The following is a 9,380-nucleotide window of genomic DNA, read 5'->3' as shown; positions in this document are numbered from 1 at the left end:
GGGATGCATTCATGGTGAGTCCTGGCACCTCTTTTTCTAGAAAAATAGCACTGGTAGTTGCCGGCAAATTAATCACTTCCAGCTCTCCCACTAAAAGGGGCCATTAGAAAATGCAACAAATCAACTGACATCACAGTCCTAAAAGCTTTTGGATCTATTCAGCCAACTGAGTCATTTTAGCTGCTAAAACTCTATAGCCAATTCCTAGTATGTTTGATGCAGGCTTGAATTCCAGCGGAGGCTTTTCATTTAATTTACACTGCCTTCATCAGCCTACCTATTTGCTCAGCTGTTTCATCTGCTAGCCCAATCTAAAACCAATCATGTAAATCATATCACTGTTTTTTAACTGATTCGCTTTCTTCTAAATAAATTACCTTAAGTGCCAATTTAGACGTGTCCTAGGTCAAAGCTTGGAAAGTTCATTTTAAAAATGAACTAGTTCAAGTTCAACATGTCCAGAAAAGTTCAACATGTCCCGTACAAAATGAGCTGCACCAGTTCACAGTTTAATTATTGGCCCAAAGAATCAGCATTCAGAATGTTACAAGCTGAAGTGTAAAATAAGAAGGTGAAGGAAACGTCAAAATGCAAGGACAGTGGAATATGAATTGCTTGATTTATTTTTTTACAACCAATATTATATTTTTAGCTTAAAGCCCTAAAGGGTCCAAGTAGTTTTGTTAAATAAATAAATAAATAAATGAAGAAGATATTGTTCAAATTATTACCCCAAACCTAGCAATTGTGGGAACTACTCTCGGGTGTGGTTCAGGTATTTTTTGAACTAATTCAGCAAACATCATTAAATTGACCAAGTTCATTCCAAGCACTGGGCTAGGTATGTAGCATATATGCACATATGGCGAGGCAGTAATATTCGGACAGAGCCCTCTCCCCTAGTAATCATGCATATAACTTTTGTAAACCAAGGCTTGCCTGAGTTGATCTTGCTCACACCACACAAGCCATCCACTATGGAAGAAGGGTGAAGCAGTGGTGTAGCATGGGATGCCGGCTTCCAGGACAGGACAAGTGTTTTGCTTCTCCCCCCCCCCCATGGACTGGGCATCTGGGGGGATGTGCACTGGGGGGCCCTTTCCCCCTCAGGCCCTTTCCTGCCTCCCTCCCTCTTCAGTGGGCAGCACTGGTGCTAGCACCTTCCCCCTCCCACTCGGCCAGGTCAGGGGCAAGTTTGTGGACACCCACACTGGGAAAGCTTGGGGCTGCCCTTGTGTGCCCCGCCATTGCCCACCAGCCATGGCCCCATGCCACTGGTGAGGCCAGCACCAGAAGTGCCAGGGGGTAGCCACACCACTCCTTCTGCAGTGACCGCGATGTCCTCAGCTTGGCCTCCAATACAGCCGCCTACCCACCCCCCTTCTCAGGAACAGACTCCTACTCCCTGGGCTGGGTCACCACTTCTATCGGTACCCAGTGCTCCCATGGCCCTACCACCTCCATCCTCTAAACCTTGTGGGCTGGGAGAGCCCTCACCTCTTGGCCAGCCAAGGGGCAGGGCATGTTGGGGCATCTGAGGAGAAGGAGGCACCACCACAGCCCTGAAGGTTGAAGGGCCAGACTAGAGAGCCAGTGTGGTGTAGTGGTTAAGAGCGGTAGTCTCGTAATCTGGGGAACCGGGTTCGCGTCTCCGCTCCTCCACATGCAGCTGCTGGGTGACCTTGGGCTAGTCACACTTCTTTGAAGTCTCTCAGCCCCACTCACCTCACAGTTTGTTGTGGGGGAGGAAGGGAAAGGAGAATATTAGCCGCTTTGACACTCCTTAAAGGGAGTGAAAGGCGGGATATCAAATCCAAACTCTTCTTCTTCTTCTTCTAGGCACAGCTTGCCTTCCTGCGGCTCTGGAAGGTGGCAGGAGTTCAGAAGAGAGCCTGTTGTGGGGGCTCCTGGTTGCCCCCCGCTCAAGAATATGGCACCCACGGTCACAGCCCACCTAGGCCCCCCATGCTACACCACAAGTCCTTCTTGTTCGCATGAAGTGAGCCTAAATCTATTTGAAGGCATATCATTTAGAAACTTTACCTGTTAACTGAGCAACACTTGGATTGATTACAAATAACAGTGTGTGTTCAATACAGTCATTTAAACACATTGCTGTTTGACTATATTGCAAGTTTGGACAACACAGCAAATGTCAAAATGCCTTTGCTTGCTCCTAATTTTTTAAGCATAGTTTATAACAGCAGGTGAACCTTGTAATTAAGCTACAATTATTCAGTGCAACAGAAACACAGCGTAAATGAGCGCAATAATGACTCCTAATTATAAATGGCTTTTAGTGCTGTCAATAAAAAGGGAAGGGTGTTGTGTAATCACTGAGCTTCAACTTTCCAAATGTATATGCACAATTTGATGTGCTCCGCTTTTAAAACGTTCATCTCATGGGGCTTTACACATCTCTCACAGCCATCAAAATAACCACTCTAGTTACAGAGCAGACAACTTTGAAAAGGTCATTGATGTACATCCTCTCATAATGATACACATACCTTCAAGGAGTCAGTTTTTATAAGGCTTTTGAACAATTTGCAAAAGGGCTTCACTTATCCTAGCTGGTCCAGGGCCCTAAGGTCTTTTATCAGTTTCATGCTGTTTGGCTGTAGTCCTATACCCACTTACCAGGATAAAGACTGTCGACATTTGCCACCATTCTACTCATTGACGATCTGCCAAACCGAGGGTAATCTTCAATGGTTTGCTGCCCTTCACAGGAAACGTTTAAACCACTCATACACTGTCTTTCAAGTTACAGCTTCATCTCTGTACACAATTGTGAGCATTTCGTGGGTTTCCGATGCCGATTTACCCAATTTGAAACAGAATTTCATATTGACTCTCTGCTCCATTTTCAGTCGCAACGCAGTGCACTATTCACAGCTACTAAATGCTACCGCATGGACGTAGGCCTGTCAACAAATGCTGAGAGTTGCGTACATATGTTCGCTGAGATACGGGCGAACTCCTTCCATGTGTCTCCAGCAGTTCCCATAATCGCATACAGGGGTGATTCACCCTACTTTCTGGTCACACGCAGGAGCGTACGAAATGGGGGGGAGGGGGCGGGCAACCCGGGTGCCACTCTGGGGTGTGTGTGACAAGATGGCCCCTGCCTCCCCCCAGCTGCAGAGCGGCCAAAGGCGCGAGCAGTCAGTATGGGCGCCGCTTGCGAAGCATCCGTATAGGCTGCCACTCTCGCACACCGTCCATACAGGTGTCTGTACGGGCTGCCGCGAGTGCACACTCTGTATGGGATGCTGCACATGCGCAGTCTGTACAGACATCACACGTGCGCCACCGGGCGGTTTGCCCCGCCCCTCAGCGTCCCACCCCTGGTGCCGGAGAGGGTTCCTCCACCACTGGTCACACCTTGTAGATCTTGTTCTAATTGCCCCCGCTAAAAACCTTGCAGTTTTTGCTGTCACCTGATCACCTTGATCTTCTAGAAGAAAGGACACAGTAGCAATGGTTGAGTGACCTGGCATGGATGATAGTAGAGGGTTACACTCCTCAAATCTTTATAAAGAGTGCGAACCAGAAGCACATGAGCCACTGGCTTTACTACGTCAGAGATTTCCCTAATGATGATGTAATGCAAATGGAATGGGATAGCAGTTGAATGTGCGAGAATGGATGGACCACAGTGGACCATTGAGAGCTGTGTGGCTCTCAATCCAGTTCTAGGGTATATTCCAACCACAAAGGAGGATTTCAGCCCCATTCCAGATAGCATGTGATCTGCAACAGCATGTAAGTACAATTAAAGCTATATGAAAACAACCAGGAATGGATGCATTGATACCCGACCTTATGTAAGTAGACTGCACAAGATGAGAGCATTCCAAACACAACACACATTTCCAGAGTTAAAGCAAAAATAAGCAGATTTCTTTTTGTCAGGGGAGGAGGGAATCTATATATTCACAGTGGTTGCTTTCTCTTGGCGTAGAAGCGATCAATAGAGTAAATTAACAGAGACCTGGCTTTATTATTATTTTCCGAGTTAAGGGAATTTTTCATCCCCAGTTCCATTCTGGAAAATGAAAGATAGTTGGATAGTTGGTTGATAGTTTATTGCAAGAGGGTATGCGATTGCTGCTAAAGCTAGAGACCTGTCCATTATTTACAGTGCTTTTCTCCTATATTTCTAAGGTGTTTACAACTTGTCTGTTTCAAATCATAGCAGGTTGTCAAAGCTGAAGCTTTATGTTTCCTACATATGAAGAACCTGTTTACTTTCTTTCCTTTTTTTAAATCCTGTTTTCCAATAAAAGAGCTGTAGCTTTGTTGTTGTTGTTGTTTTGAAGTTTATAACAAATAAACTAGGAAATTAAAAAGGATGATTGCTACCAGTAAAGCATAATTAATACTTTAATAATTAAGGTTTTCAGTCTGGGCCAAACTAGATGAAGTCCTGGGAGATCTGTGATTTTTAAAAGTTTGGCAACTACAGGAGTTGGGTGTGGGTGGTAAAATCAAATCAGGACACTGGCACTAGTAGGGTGGGAATTTCATGCTTTCCCCCTCCATTTTCCTGATGGACACCTACCTGCATGCATGAACATGCATACCAATGTTCCAAAGGGCAAAACCTACAGGTAGCAGATCTGATTCAATACCACCCCCACCCCCACTGGCTGGTTTTACCTTTTTTGGAGGGGAGTGGGAGGAGATCCACTCATGGGAGTCCCACAATATCACATCTAGTTGTGCCCTTAGCCACAGGGATATGTGATACAAATGCCAATTTTATGACCAAACTAGATATTGAGAGTGGCACAAAACATCGTGTTACGGTCCAGGCTGTTTTGAATGGGGAGGTTTCAGAATTCAGCATGGATGGAATGGAAAAGAGCTGCTAAACTCTTCCCCTATAGTCCCATGCTCGCACCATCAAATTCATTGGGATTTATTCCCAGGTTAAGCATGTCTAAGACAGTGGGAAATGTCTTGGCTTCAGTATCAGACATATCAATGGATCATAAACAGAAAATACTAATTAGAATCTATTTGACTCCCTTACATTTGTATAAGTAAGGACTATCGAATGTAGCTCTTTGTTTGAGATGTAATACAGACAATGTTTTCTTGAAACATGCTTTTACTGTGTGCCACATTTACTACGTTTTGGGAGAAAGTGCTGGAGAAGACACTACGGAAAAAAATAAGATTTTCAGAGGGGAACATGCTCTTGAACTGTATACCCATTGTATGGAAATTGACAACAGAACAGCAAAAATGGGTTCTATGCACTCTAATGGTGGCCAAGAGACTGAGGACTCAGTCAGCTATGTTGTTGTAACTCCATTGTAAAGATGTGGCACCAGATGTCGCTATAGGGCAAAAAACTGTCCATGAGATTTTACATAGGGATTTTTTCTTTTGTTATAACAGTCTAATTTATGACTTATTTATAGTGTGTTTTTTTCTTGTGTGTAGATCCAGCCTTGTACTGATGAACTGGAACACCTGGCAATACTAGCAATACAGTGGTACCACAGGTTAAGAGTTTAATTCATTCTGGAGGTCCATTCTTAACCTGAAACTGTTCTTAACCTGGAGTACTACTTTAGCTAATGGGACCACCCGCTACTGCTGCGCTGCTGCCGTGCTTTTTCTGTTCTCATCCTGAAGCAAAGTTCTTAACCTGAGGTACTATTTCTGGTTTAGTGGAGTCTGTAACCTGAAGCGTCTGTAACCCTAGGTACCACTGTATATAAACAGATAGCTTACAGATGCAGACTTTCTTTGGATAAATAAAGGGATATTTGGAATGAATTTATACAGAATATAACAGGTTATTGAAAAGTATATGTGTATTAGGATAACAAGAATATACATATTTGTATATTAATGTTTGGTAGTGTAACAGTAATGTTTCTTTTTTCATTCTGCCTCACTTTCCCCCCCTTTTTTCACTCTATCTTTTTATAAATGAAATAATCATAATATTTTTATTTTTTTTTAGTGTGTCTAAAGCTGCAGCCCAAGAATCACAATACAATCATCAACACCAGCAACAAGCATCCCCCAGATAGGTGAGTTGTAGCATTTCCAGCAGAGGCATACAAAACTGGGTCTTTGTGAATAGAGAGGCAGTCTGCATGACATGTCAGAGGGTGGGGGAAAGTTGTCTGAAAGCTGTTGATGCTGAGAAGGAGGAGGAAAGTGCCTCAGAGAGCTGTGGCAAATGATTATTATGTCAATGACAGTCAGCACCATCACTACTGTTGTGCCTGAGGGAGAGTGAAACCACAGGAGAGCTTGACATATGTGACAACATGTCATTTAGGAGCACTGCCCAGACAGCATTCTGAGGGAAGGTTCCATCTGGCTTCAGAGGTAGCAAAATCCAGAGAAACGCAGGTTACAAACTTAGCAAGTCTTGCTAGACTGCAAACATGAGTTTCAACATACATTGTTCCCTTCTAAACCTGTGTCCCATCAAGTTGTATTAATGGCCACACATTTGGTGGGGGTGTAAATATGTACAGTGTTGGGGTTTTTTTTGGCAAAGGGTGTTTAAGGAGATAGCAGAAATCACTGGGTTAAAGCTGACTGAGAGTCCAGAGGTAGCATTATTATCAATTTACAATGGGATGGAAGGTTCGCAGGCTATGAAGGACTTGCTCACAAATTTATTGACAGCAGCACGAATTATTATCATTATATTATAATAATTATATAATATATACATATAATAGCCAGGAAGTGGAAGGGGCAAGCAGAATATAAAATGGAAAAATGGTATAAAGAGGTGTGGGATGTAACTATTAATGGTAAATTAACATGTGTCATTAAGGTAAGATGGGGAATATGCAAGAGAAATGGTTTTGAGGAGATATGGAAGGTGTTTGTAGAATTTGTACTTTTAAAACAGAAAGGGGTCAAAACATTGCAAGAGGTGTTAAAATTTTGGGAGGTTGGATGTTACCATGGAATGGTCTTGGTGGTGGGGCACACATTTTACCGGTAATTCTTATATATTTATGATTATTACTTTGTCATAACAACAACAACAACAACAACAACAACAACAACATTGGGGGGAAATGGCTGTGTCTGTACTGACTCTGGCATGGCGGTGGTGGGGAGCAATGGAAGAGGCGCTGATTAATACAATTGGCAGTTACGCCTATTTTATATTTGCACGAAGTTAGCTAATAAATGGGATCCGCGCTTGGCCCCTTTGACACATCTTAACAAGCCAGCTGTTCCCATCCACAAATTCACTGTCATTTCCCCCAGCCAGATCTGCTATACATAAGCAGGAGCCAGAATATCTCCCACAGGACTTTGGTACTGAAGCATCACTGAAGCATTTCATGGACAGAGATAGTACCTAATTTTTTGTAGCCTTGCTAAAAAGGAGAAACAGGAAATGAGCATGTTTTATTCATTTCAAATTAAGACGGTTATCTCTTGTTGTGGTTATTGTAGCACACAGCTTGCAGGAATCTAGCTGATTGGGCTGTCTGTTCTGGAAGTTGTCAGATGAGCCCAGTCTAATTTCTCTGATGAACTTCTTCTTCTTCCTCTTCTTCTTCTGCTTCTTCTTCTTCTTCTTCTTCTTCTTCTTCTTCTATTATTGTTATTGTTATTAGTGATTTTTTTCTTTAAAAATGTTTAGGGGTACTCTCATTTTGACTCAAGACACCATTTTATAGTTCAAATTGAGAAAAATAAAACAGTAAATTTACAAAAGTACAAAGATTCACAAAATGTTTAGGGGCATGTGTACCCCTGCGGAACCCCAGAAAAAAAGAGCACTGATTCACTGGGGAACAAATTTTTTCTTGCATTGACACCTGCAGTTGTTCTTCAAAGGGGCTACCTTTGAAGGTGTTCCGGAAACTACAACTAATCCAGAACGTGGCAGCCAGACTGGTGACTGGGAGCGGCCACCGAGACCATATAACACCAGTCTTGAAAGACCTACATTGGCTTCCAGTACATTTCCAAGCACAATTCAAAGTGTTGGTGCTGACCTTTAAAGCCCTAAATGGCCTCGGTCCAGTATATCTGAAGGAGCATCTCCACCCCCATCGTTCTACCGGGATACTGAGGTCCAGCACCGAGGGCCTTCTGGCGGTTCCCTCACTGCGAAAAGCCAAGTTACAGGGAACCAGGCAGAGGGCCTTCTCGGTAGTGGCGCCCGCCCTGTGGAACTCCCTCCCACCAGATGTCAAAGAGAACAACTACCAGACTTTTAGAAGACATCTGAAGGCAGCCCTGTTTACGGAAGCTTTTAGTGTTTGATGTATTGCAGTATTTTAATGTTTTTTTGGAAGCTGCCCAGAGTGGCTGGGGAAGCCCAGCCAGATGGGTGGGATATAAATAATAAATTATTATTATTATTATTATTATTATTATTAACCTAATTTTGACATGCTAATTTCATATCTGAGGTTCGTTTTGTTCTGTAAGCTCTAGGTTTTTTTGCAATTCATGTTTTTCACTTTTCACCATAATCTCTGTTTTTCACAATGCAAGAATTCAATATTTTATTAAACACATAGCCAAAGTAGTACAATATGAGTATAAATGTAAGTGACTTATATAGCATTGGACATGACATGTATAGCATTGAAAATGACATGCATATCTATGTACAGTTGGAGGTATGCAAAAAAAATGTATTCCCTTGGGATACACAGTATCTACAAGCTGTTGTTATTCAGTAAAGAATTTGTGCTTGTAGCTCTTGCATTTGTGGACTTGCACAGGGGATTCTCGTTTGATGGTCCAACAGTAGTCTGACATCATTGTAAATAAATACAAGCATGCAACGACGGCAGTGAAAATGCTACTAGCCCAGAGATGGAAGGAAGGAGAAGTACCAAGAAGAATGGCATATGAAACTGATGGCGTATGCAGAGATGGCGAAACTGATGGGGAAGAAAATACGAAAACAGGAAGATCAAGTAATTTCCAAAGATTGGAGCAAATTTGTAAAAGACCACTGTAAACAGTTAAAATCACTGGCAAGGATGTAATGACACATGTAATGTGGAATTTTTAATGATCATTATGGATGTTTAATAGATGGATATAGTGGTAAAAGATGCGGCAAACTTAATCTTAAACATGGAATCTATGGAGGGAGGGAAGGAGGTCCGAAGGTTCAAATGAACCTTGTTTGAAATGGTTATGTTAAAATGCATAAAATTGTGAAAAAACCATTAATTTTTTAAATAAAGAAAACAAAAAACAAAAATAAATACGGTACAAACAAAAGGGTTGTCTCACCACAAATAACAATCTCTACTTAGATCTCTGTGTCTCCCTTACAATTCACTGCTATATTGTCCAGGGTCTTCTTTCTGATCTTTTTGACAGCCAAAGCGAAAAAGGGCAACTTT

The 9,380-nt window shown here is 42.4% G+C and overlaps 1 long non-coding RNA gene across 1 annotated transcript; it reads left to right on the top strand.

Annotated features, from left to right (window-relative positions):
* Positions 1–5,462: 5,462 nt before the first annotated feature.
* LOC308475976 lies at positions 5,463–8,259 on the top strand. The gene is made up of 3 exons (XR_013985603.1): positions 5,463–5,670; positions 5,987–6,056; positions 7,833–8,259. It is a non-coding gene; the product is annotated as an uncharacterized lncRNA (long non-coding RNA).
* The last annotated feature ends 1,121 nt before the right edge of the window (positions 8,260–9,380 follow it).

The sequence above is a fragment of the Podarcis pityusensis genome (assembly GCF_964106645.2).
Source record: "Podarcis pityusensis genome assembly, chromosome: 4".
Taxonomy (NCBI): domain Eukaryota; kingdom Metazoa; phylum Chordata; class Lepidosauria; order Squamata; family Lacertidae; genus Podarcis; species Podarcis pityusensis.
The sequence above is the reverse complement of the archived record's forward strand: the minus strand, read 5'-3'. Positions and strand labels throughout refer to the sequence as shown.